We start from the raw sequence: 11,517 nt of genomic DNA, 5'->3' as shown, positions 1-11,517 counted from the left end.
TCAATTAGTTTCTCTAATGCAACAGAAGTGCAAGTTCCATGGACTTCCAATGGAAGATCCTCATCAGTTTTTAGCTGAGTTCTTGTAAATCTGTGACACAGTCAAGACTAATGGGGTTGACCCTGAGGTCTACAGACTGATGCTATTCCTTTTTGCTGTAAGAGACAGAGCTAGAATATGGTTGGACTCACAACCTAAAGATAGCCTGGACTCTTGGGAAAAGCTAGTCAATGCCTTCTTGGCAAAGTTCTTTCCACCTCAAAAATGGAGTAAGCTTAGAGTGGAAGTCCAAACCTTCAGACAGAAGGATGGAGAATCCCTCTATGAAGCTTGGGAAAGATACAAACAATTAATCAGAAAATGTCCCTCAGACATGCTTTCTGAATGGAGCATCATAGGTATTTTCTATGATGGTCTCTCTGAACTATCCAAGATGTCTCTGGATAGCTCTGCTGGAGGATCTCTTCATCTGAAGAAGACACCTACAGAAGCTCAGGAACTGATTGAAATGGTTGCAAATAACCAATTCATGTACACTTCTGAAAGGAATCCTGTGAACAATGGGACAAATCAGAAGAAAGGAGTTCTTGAGATTGATTCTCTGAATGCCATATTGGCTCAGAACAAGATATTGACTCAACAAGTCAATTTGATTTCTCAAAGTCTGTCTGGAATGCAAAATGCACCAAGCAGTACTAAGGATGCTTCATCTGAGGAAGAAGCTTATGATCCTGAGAACCCTTCAATGGAAGAGGTGAATTACCTAGGAGAACCCTATGGAAACAGCTATAATTCTTCATGGAGAAATCACCCAAATTTCTCATGGAAGAATCAAGAGAGACCTCAACAAGGTTTCAACAACAATAATGGTGGAAGAAACAGGTTTAGCAATGGCAAGCCTTTTCCATCATCTTCTCAGCAAAAGACAGAGAGTTCTAAGCAGAATACCTCTGACTTAGCAACCATGGTCTCTGATCTAATCAAAACCACTCAAAGTTTCATGACTGAAACAAGGTCCTCCATTAGAAATTTGGAAGGACAAGTGGGTCAGCTGAGCAAGAAAGTTACTGAACTCCCTCCTAGTACTCTCCCAAGCAACACAGAAGAAAATCCAAAAGGAGAGTGCAAAGCCATAAACATGGCCGAATATGGAGAGGAAAGAGAGGAGGTGGACGCCACTGAGGAAGACTTCAATGGGCGTGCACCAACCTCCTCTGAGTTCCCCAATGAGGAACCATGGGAATCTGAGGCTCAAAATGAGACCATAGAGATTCCATTGGACTTACTTCTGCCATTCATGAGCTCTGATGAATACTCTTCCTCTGAAGAGGATGAGTATGTCACTAAAGAGCAAGTTGCTAAGTACCTTGGAGCAATCATGAAGCTAAATGACAAGTTATTTGGAAATGAGACTTGGGAAGATGAACCCCCTTTGCTCACCAAAGAACTGGATGACTTGTCTAGGCAGAAACTGCCTCAAAAGAGACAGGATCCTGGGAAGTTTTCAATACCTTGTACCATAGGCACCATGACCTTCAAGAAGGCCTTGTGTGACTTAGGGTCAAGTGTAAACCTCATGCCCCTCTCTGTAATGGAGAAGCTAGGGATCTTTGAGGTGCAAGCTGCAAGAATCTCATTGGAGATGGCAGACAACTCAAGAAAACAAGCCTATGGACTTGTAGAGGATGTTTTGGTAAGAGTTGAAGACCATTACATCCCTACTGATTTCATAGTCCTAGAGACTGGGAAGTGCATGGATGAATCCATCATCCTTGGCAGACCCTTCCTAGCCACAGCAAAGGCTGTGATTGATGTTGATAGAGGTGAGTTGATCATTCAAGTGAATGAAGAATCCTTGGTGTTTAAGGCTCAAGGATATCCCTCTGTCATCATGGAGAAGGAGCATGAAGAGCTTCTCTCAAATCAGAGACAAACAGAGCCCCCACAGTCAAACTCTAAGTTTGGTGTTGGGAGGCCACAACCAAACTCTAAGTTTGGTGTTGAACCCCCACAGTCAAACTCTAAGTTTGGTGTTGGGAGGTTCCAACATGGCTCTGAGTATCTGTGAGGCTCCATGAGAGTCCTCTGTCAAGCTAATGACATTAAAGAAGCGCTTGTTGGGAGGCAACCCAATGTTTTATAATTATCAATTTCCTTTTGTTATTTTATCTTTTTTGTAGATTGATGATCATAAGAAGTCACAAAATCAATGAAAAAAGCAAAAACAAAATGAAAAACAGGAAGAAAAACAGCACACCCTGGAGGAAGATGTTGCTGGCGTTCAAACGCCAGTAAGCCTAGCAGTTGGGCGTTTAACGCCCAGTCTGGCACCATTCTGGGCGTTTAACGCCAGAAAGGGGCACCAGACTGGCGTTAAACGCCAGAAAAGGGCAAGAACCTGGCGTTAAACGCCAGGAATGGGCACCAGCCCGGCGTTTAACGCCAGAAATGGCTCAAAACGTGATTTTGAGCAACATTTGGTGCAGGGATGACTTTTCCTTGACACCACAGGATCTGTGGACCCCACAGGACCCCCACCTACCCCACCACCACCCTCTCTCTTCTTCCCCCATTCACCAATCACCTCAATACCTCTTCCCCAAAAACCCTTCACCTATCAAATCCCATCTTTCTCTTCACCACTCACATCCATCCTTCATAAAACCCCACCTAACCTTCCATTCAAATTCAAACCACTTTCCCTCCCAAACCCACCCATAATGGCCGAACTCCATCTCCCCTCTCTCCTATAAATACCCTTCTTCATTCCTTCATTTTCACACAACCTAAACACCACTTCTCCCCCTCTTTGGCCGAATACATAGCCATCCCTTTCTCCCTCATTTCTTCTTCTTCTACTCTCTTCTTTTCTTTGCTCGAGGACGAGCAAACATTTTAAGTTTGGTGTGGTAAAAGCGTTGCTTTTTCGTTTTCCATAACCATTTATGGCATCCAAGGCCAGAGAAACCTCTAGAAAGAGGAAAGGGAAGGCAAAAGCTTCCACCTCCGAGTCATGGGAGATGGAGAGATTCATCTCAAGGGTGCATCAAGACCACTTCTATGAAGTTGTGGCCTTGAAGAAGGTGATCCCCGAGGTCCCCTTTTCACTCAAAAAGGGTGAATATCCGGAGATCCGACATGAGATCCGAAGAAGAGGTTGGGAAGTTCTCACCAACCCCATTCAACAAGTCGGGATCTTGATGGTTCAAGAGTTCTATGCCAATGCATGGATCACCAAGAACCATGACCAAGGTGTGAACCCAAATCCAAAGAATTATCTTACTATGGTTCGGGGGAAATACTTGGATTTTAGTCCGAAAAGTGTGAGGGTAGCGTTCAACTTGCCTATGATGCAAGGAGATGAACATCCTTACACAAGAAGGGTCAACTTTGATCAAAGGTTGGACCAAGTCCTCACAGTTATATGTGAAGAGGGCGCACAATGGAAGAGAGATTCAAGAGGCAAGCCGGTTCAATTGAGAAGGCATGACCTCAAGCCCATGGCTAGAGGATGGTTGGAGTTCATTCAACGCTCAATCATTCCCACTAGCAACCGGTCCGAAGTTACCATAGACCGGGCCATCATGATTCATAGCATCATGATTGGAGAAGAAGTGGAAGTTCATGAGGTTATAGCCCAAGAACTCTATAAAGTGGCGGACAAGTCTTCCACCTTGGCAAGGCTAGCCTTTCCTCATCTCATTTGTCACCTCTGTTATTCAGTTGGAGTTGACATAGAAGGAGACAATCCCATTGATGAGGACAAGCCCATCACCAAGAAAAGGATGGAGCACACAAGAGACCCCTCTCATCATGAGATCCCTGAGATACCTCAAGGGATGCACTTTCCTCCACAAAACTATTGGGAGCAACTAAACACCTCCCTAGGAGAACTGAGTTCCAACATGGGACAACTAAGGGTGGAGCATCAAGAACACTCCATCATCCTCCAAGAAATTAGAGAAGACCAAAGAATCATGAGGGAGGAGCAACAAAGACAAGGAAGAGACATTGAGGAGCTCAAGCACTCCATAGGATCTTCAAGAGGAAGAAAGAGCCGCCATCACTAAGGTGGACCCGTTCTTTGATTTCCTTGTTCTTTATTCTTCTGTTTTTCGAATTTTATGCTTATGTTTATCCATGTTTGTGTCTTGTGATCATTAGTGTCTTAGTGTCTATGCCTTGAAGTTATGAATGTCCTATGAATCCATCACCTTTCTTGAATAAAAAGTGCTTAATTGAAAAGAAAAGAATTGCATGAATTTTGAATTTTATAACAGTTTAATTGTTTTGATGTGGTGGCATTACTTTTGTCTTCTGAATGTATGCTTAAACAGTGCATATGTCTTTTGAATTTGTGGTTCATGAATGTTGGCTCTTGAAAGAATGATGAAAAAGGAGACATGTTACTGAGGATCTGAAAAATCATTAAAAATGATTCTTGAAGCAAGAAAAAGCAGTGAATACAAAAAAAAAAGAAAGAAAGCAAGCGAAGAAAAAAACCGAAAAAGAAAAAAAAAGAAGAAAGAGAAAAAGAAAGAAAAAGAAAAGAATAAGAGTTGTGATCCAAGGCAAATAAGAGTGTGCTTAAGAACCCTGGACACCTCTAATTGGGGACTTTAGCAAAGCTGAGTCACAATCTGAAAAGGTTCACCCAATTATGTGTCTGTGGCATGTATGTATCCGGTGGTAATACTGGAAGACAGAGTGCTTTGGGCCACGGCCAAGACTCATGAAGTAGCTGTGTTCAAGAATCATCATACTTAACTAGGAGAATCAATAACACTATCTGGATTCTGAGTTCCTAAAGAAGCCAACCATTCTGAATTTCAAAGGATAGAGTGAGATGCCAAAACTGTTCAGAGGCAAAAAGCTGAAAGCCCCGCTCATCTAATTAATATTGATCTTCATGGATGTTTTTGGAATTCATTGCATATTCTCTTCTTTTTATCTTATTTGATTTTCAGTTGCTTGAGGACAAGCAACAATTTAAGTTTGGTGTTGTGATGAGCGGATAATTTGTACGCTTTTTGGCATTGTTTTTAGTATGTTTTTGATATGATATAGTTAGTTTTTAGTATATTTTTATTAGTTTTTAGTTAAAATTCACTTTTCTGGACTTTACTATGAGTTTGTGTGTTTTTCTGTGATTTCAGGTATTTTCTGGCTGAAATTGAAGGTTCTGAGCAAAAATCTGATCCAGAGGCTGAAAAGGACTGCAGATGCTGTTGGATTCTGACCTCCCTACACTCGAAGTGGATTTTCTGGAGCTACCGAAGCCCAATTGGCGCGCTCTCAACGGCGTTGGAAAGTAGACATCCTGGGCTTTCCAGCAATATATGATAGTCCATACTTTGCCCAAGATTTGATGGCCCAAACCGGCGTTCAAAGTCACCTCAAGAAATCCCAGCGTTAAACGCTGGAACTGGCACCCAAATGGGAGTTAAACGCCCAAACTGGCACCAAAGCTGGCGTTTAACTCCAAGAAGAGTCTCTACACGAAATTGCTTCATTGCTCAGCCCAAGCACACACCAAGTGGGCCCGGAAGTGGATTTTTATGTCATTTACTCATTTCTGTAAACCTTAGGCTACTAGTTATCTATAAGTAGGACCTTTTACTATTGTATTAGGAAGACTTTGGTAGCTATCTTCGTTTTATGCTATCTTAGATCATTGGGAGGCTGGCCATTCGGCCATGCCTAGACCTTATGCTTATGTATTTTCAACGGTGGAGTTTCTACACACCATAGATTAAGGTGTGGAGCTCTGCTGTACCTCGAGTATTAATGCAATTACTATTGTTCTTCCATTCAATTCCGCTTGTTCTTGTTCTAAGATATCACTTGTTCTTCAACTTGATGAATGTGATGATCCGTGACACTCATCATCATTCTCACTCATGAACAAGGTGACTGACAACCACTCTTGTTCTACAAGCAACCAAGGCTCTAGTGAGTATCTCTTGGATTCCTGATTGCACGATGCATGGTTGATCGCCTGACAACCGAGTGCTCGCCTGACAAACGAGCCAACCATTCCGTGAGATCAGAGTCTTCGTGGTATAGGCAGGACCTGATGGCGGCATTCAAGAGAATCCGGAAGGTCTAACCTTGTCTGTGGTATTCTGAGTAGGATTCAATGATTGAATGACTGTGACGTGCTTCAAACTCCTAGCAGGCGGGGCGTTAGTGACAGACGCAAAAGTATCAATGGATATTATTCCGGCCTGACGAGAACCGACAGCTGAATTCCGCTATGCCGTGACAGGGCATATGCCAATCGCTTTCACTGAGAGGATGGGAGGTAGCCACTGACAATGGTGAAACCCTACACGAGCTTGCCATGGAAAGGAGTAAGAAGGATTGGATGAAGACTGTAGGAAAGCAGAGAGACGGAAGGAAAGGCATCTTCATACGCTTATCTGAAGTTCCTACCAATGAATTACATAAGTATCTCTATCTTTATCTTTGTGTTATTTTCGTTCATCACCATCATACATTTGAGTTTGCCTGACTAAGATTTACAAGATGACCATAGCTTGCTTCATAGCAACAATCTCCGTGGGATCGACCCTTTGGTGCGCGAAATTGTGAACTATACTTTTTCACAACTCTCATAATCCCTGGTAATGGCTCCAAAAACGTGGTAGCCCAATACCATGGCATTACACAACTTCGCACAACTAACCAGCAAGTGCACTGGGTCGTCCAAGTAATAAACCTTACGTGAGTAAGGGTCGATCCCACGGAGATTGTTAGTATTGAAGCAAGCTATGGTCATCTTGTAAATCTTAGTCAGGCAAACTCAGATATATATGGTGATGAACGAAAATAACATAAAAGATAAAGATAGTGATACTTATGTAATTCATTGGTAGGAACTTCAGATAAGCGCATGAAGATGCCTTCCCTTCCGTCTCTCTGCTTTCCTACTGTCTTCATCCAACCCTTCTTACTCCTTTCCATGGCAAGCTCGTATAGGGTCTCACTGTTGTCAGCAGCTACCTCCCATCCTCGCAGTGAAAGCTAATGCACACACTCTGTCACAGTGCTGCCAATCACCGGTGTGGTTCCCTCCCCTACCGGAATAGAATAACTCTTTTGCGTCTGTCACTAACGCCCAGTAGGTTACAGGTTTGAAGCACGTCACAGTCATTCAATCATTGAATCCTACTCAGAATACCACAGACAAGGTTAGACCTTCCGGATTCTCTTGAATGCTGCCATCAGTTCTTGCCTATACCACGAAGACTCTGATCTCACGGAATGGTTGGCTCGTTTGTCAGGCGAGCACTCGGTTGTTAGGCGATCAACCATGCATCGTGCAATCAGGAATCCAAGAGATATTCACCAAGCCTCAAATGCTTGTAGAACAAGAGTGGTTGTCAGTCACTTTGTTCATGAGTGAGAATGGTGATGGGCGTCAATCATCACCTTCATCATGTTGAAGAACAAGTGATATCTTGGATAAAGAACAAGCGGAATTTGAATGAAAGAACAATAGTAATTGCATTAATACTCGAGGTACAGCAGAGCTCCACACCTTAATCTATGGTGTGTAGAAACTCCACCGTTGAAAATACATAAGCATAAGGTCTAGGCATGGCCGAATGGCCAGCCTCCCAATGATCTAAGATAGCATAAAACGAAGATAGCTACCAAAGTCTTCCTAATACAATAGTAAAAGGTCCTACTTATAGATAACTAGTAGCCTAAGGTTTACAGAAATGAGTAAATGACATAAAAATCCACTTCCGGGCCCACTTGGTGTGTGCTTGGGCTGAGCAATGAAGCAATTTCGTGTAGAGACTCTTCTTGGAGTTAAACGCCAGCTTTGGTGCCAGTTTGGGCGTTTAACTCCCATTTGGGTGCCAGTTCCAGCGTTTAACGCTGGGATTCCTTAAGGTGACTTTGAACGCCGGTTTGGGCCATCAAATCTTGGGCAAAGTATGGACTATTATATATTGCTGGAAAGCCCAGGATGTCTACTTTCCAACGCCTTTGAGAGCGCGCCAATTGGGCTTCTGTAGCTCCAGAAAATCCGCTTCGAATGCAGGAAGGTCAGAATCCAACAGCATCTGCAGTCCTTTTTGGTCTCAGAATCAGATTTTTGCTCAGGTCCCTCAATTTCAGCCAGAAAATACCTGAAATCACAGAAAAACACACAAACTCATAGTAAAGTCCAGAAAAGTGAATTTTAATTAAAAACTAATAAAAATATACTAAAAACTAACTATATCATATCAAAAACATACTAAAAACAATGCCAAAAAGTATACAAATTATCCGCTCATCACAACACCAAACTTAAATTGTTGCTTGTCCTCAAGCAACTGAAAATCAAATAAGATAAAAAGAAGAGAATATGCAATGAATTCCAAAAACATCTGTGAAGATCAGTATTAATCAGATGAGCGGGGCTTTTAACTTTTTGCCTCCGAACAGTTTTGGCATCTCACTCTATCCTTTGAAATCCAGAATGGTTGGCTTCTTTAGGAACTTAGAATCCAGATAGTGTTAATGATTCTCTTAGTAAAGTATGATGATTCTTGAACATAGCTATTTATTGAGTCTTGGCTGTGGCCCAAAGCACTCTGTCTTCCAGTATTACCACCGGATACATACATGCCACAGACACATAATTGGGTGAACCTTTTCAGATTGTGACTCAGCTTTGCTAAAGTCCCCAATTAGAGGTGTCCAGGGTTCTTAAGCACACTCTTATTGCCTTGGATCACAACTCTTATTCCTTTCTCTTTTTTTTTCGTTTTTTTTTTCGGTTTTTTTTTTTTTGAAATGCTTTTTCTTGCTTCAAGAATCATTTTATTGATTTTTCAGATCCTCAGTAACATGTCTCCTTTTTCATCATTCTTTCAAGAGCCAACATCCATGAACCACAAATTCAAAAGACATATGCACTGTTTAAGCATACATTCAGAGAACAAAAATATTGCCACCACATCAAAATAATTAAACTATTATAAAATTCAAAATTCATGCAATTCTTTCTTTTATCAATTAGGCACGTTTTTATTGAAGAAAGGTGATGGATTCATAGGACATTCATAACTTTAAGGCATAGACACCAAGACACTAATGATCATAAGACACAAACATGGATAAACATAAGCATTAAAATTCGAAAAAACGGAAGAACAATAACAAGGAAATCAAAGAACGGGTCCACCTTAGTGATGGCGGCTCTTTCTTGCTCTTGAAGATCCTATGGAGTGCTTGAGCTCCTCAATGTCTCTTCCTTGTCTTTGTTGCTCCTCCCTCATGATTCTTTGATCTTCTCTAATTTCATGAAGGATGATGGAGTGTTCTTGATGCTCCACCCTCAGTTGTCCCATGTTGGAACTTAGTTCTCCTAGGGAGGTGTTTAGTTGCTCCCAATAGTTTTGTGGAGGAAAATTCATCCCTTGAGGAATCTCAGGGATCTCATGATGAGTGAGATCTCTTGTGTACTCCATCCTTTTCTTGGTGATGGGCTTGTCCTCATCAATGGGAATGTCTCCCTCTATGTCAACTCCAATTGAATAACAGAGGTGACAAATGAGATGAGGAAAGGCTTAACCTTGCCAAGGTGGAGGTCTTGTCCGCCACCTTATAGAGTTCTTGGGCTATAACCTCATGAACCTCTATTTCTTCTCCAATCATGATACTATGGATCATGATGGCCCGGTCTATGGTAACTTCGGACCGGTTGCTAGTGGGGATGATTGAGCGTTGTATGAACTCTAACCATCCTCTAGCCACGGGCTTGAGGTCATGCCTTCTCAATTGGACCGGCTTTCCTCTTGAATCTTGCTTCCATTGTGCGCCCTCTTCACATATGACTGTGAGGACTTGGTCCAACCTTTGATCAAAGTTGACCCTTCTAGTGTAAGGATGCTCATCTCCTTGCATCATAGGCAAGTTGAACGCCACCCTCACACTCTCCAGACTAAAATCCAAGTATTTCCCCCGAACCATAGTGAGATAATTCTTTGGATTCGGGTTCACACTTTGGTCATGGTTCTTTGTGATCCATGCATTGGCATAGAACTCTTGAACCATCAAGATTCCGACTTGTTGAATGGGGTTGGTAAGAACTTCCCAACCTCTTCTTCGGATCTCATGGCGGATCTCCGGATATTCCCCCTTTTTGAGTGAAAAGGGGACCTCGGAGATCACCTTCTTCAAGGCCACAACTTCATAGAAGTGGTCTTGATGCACCCTTGAGAGGAATCTATCCATCTCCCATGACTCGGAGGTGGAAGCTTTTGCCTTCTCTTTCCTCTTTTTAGAGGTTTCTCCGGCCTTGGATGCCATAAATGGTTATGGAAAAACAAAAAGCAATGCTTTTACCACACCAAACTTAAAATGTTTGCTCGTCCTCGAGCAAAAGAAGAAAGAAGAGAGTAGAAGAAGAAGAAATGAGGAAGAAGGGAGATGGTAGTGTGTTCGGCCAAGAAGGGTAAGAAAGGGGGTTTAGGTTGTGTGAAAATGAAGAGTTGAAGAAGGGTATTTATAGGAGAGAGGGGGGTAAAGGTTCGGCCATTATGGGTGGGTTTGGGAGGGAAAGTGGTTTGAATTTGAAGGGTGAGGTTGGTGGGGTTTTATGAAGGATGGATGTGAGTGGTGAAGAGAAAGATGGGATTTGATAGGTGAGGGGTTTTTGGGGAAGAGGTGTTGAGGTGATTGGTGAATGGGGGAAGAAGAGAGAGAGTGATGGTAGGGTCCTGTGGGGTCCACAGATCCTGTAGTGTCAAGGAAAAATCATCCCTGCACTAAATGTTGCTCAAAATCACGTTTTGAGCCATTTCTGGCGTTAAACGCCGGGCTGGTGCCCATTCCTGGCGTTTAACGCCAGGTTGTTGCCCTTTACTGGCGTTTAACGCCAGTCTGGTGCCCCTTTCTTGCGTTAAACGCCCAGAATGGTGCCAGACTGGGCGTTAAACGCCCAACAGCTAGCATTACTGGCGTTTGAACGCCAGTTTCTTCTCCTCCAGGGTGTGCTGTTTTTCTTCCTGTTTTTCATTCTGTTTTTGCTTTTTTCATTGTTTTTGTGACTTCTTATGATCATCAACCTACAAAAAAGATAAAATAACAAAAGAAAATAATTAATTATAAAACATTGGGTTGCCTCCCAACAAGCGCTTCTTTAATGTCATTAGCTTGACAGAGGGCTCTCATGGAGCCTCAGAAATGCTCAGAACCGTGTTGAAACCTCCCAACACCAAACTTAGAGTTTGAATGTGGGGTTTCAACACCAAACTTAGAGTTTGGTTGTAGCCTCCCAACACCAAACTTAGAGTTTGACTGTGGGGGCTCTGTTTGGCTCTGTTTTGAGAGGAGCTCTTCATGCTTCCTCTCCATGATGACAGAGGGATATCCTTGGGCCTTAAACACCAAGGATTTTTCATTCACTTGAATGATTAACTCTCCTCTGTCAACATCAATCACAGCCTTTGCTGTGGCTAGGAAGGGTCTGCCAAGGATGATGGATTCATCCATGCACTTCCCAGTCTCTAG

The 11,517-nt window shown here is 42.6% G+C and overlaps 1 non-coding gene across 1 annotated transcript; it reads right to left on the bottom strand.

The window, feature by feature from the left end:
• Positions 1–271: 271 nt before the first annotated feature.
• On the bottom strand, positions 272–379 carry LOC130983634 (small nucleolar RNA R71). Its single transcript, XR_009087616.1, has one exon. It is a non-coding gene; the product is annotated as a small nucleolar RNA R71 (small nucleolar RNA).
• Positions 380–11,517: the final 11,138 nt, after the last annotated feature.

This window comes from Arachis stenosperma, chromosome 5 (genome assembly GCF_014773155.1).
Source record: "Arachis stenosperma cultivar V10309 chromosome 5, arast.V10309.gnm1.PFL2, whole genome shotgun sequence".
NCBI lineage: Eukaryota > Viridiplantae > Streptophyta > Magnoliopsida > Fabales > Fabaceae > Arachis > Arachis stenosperma.
The sequence above is the reverse complement of the archived record's forward strand: the minus strand, read 5'-3'. Positions and strand labels throughout refer to the sequence as shown.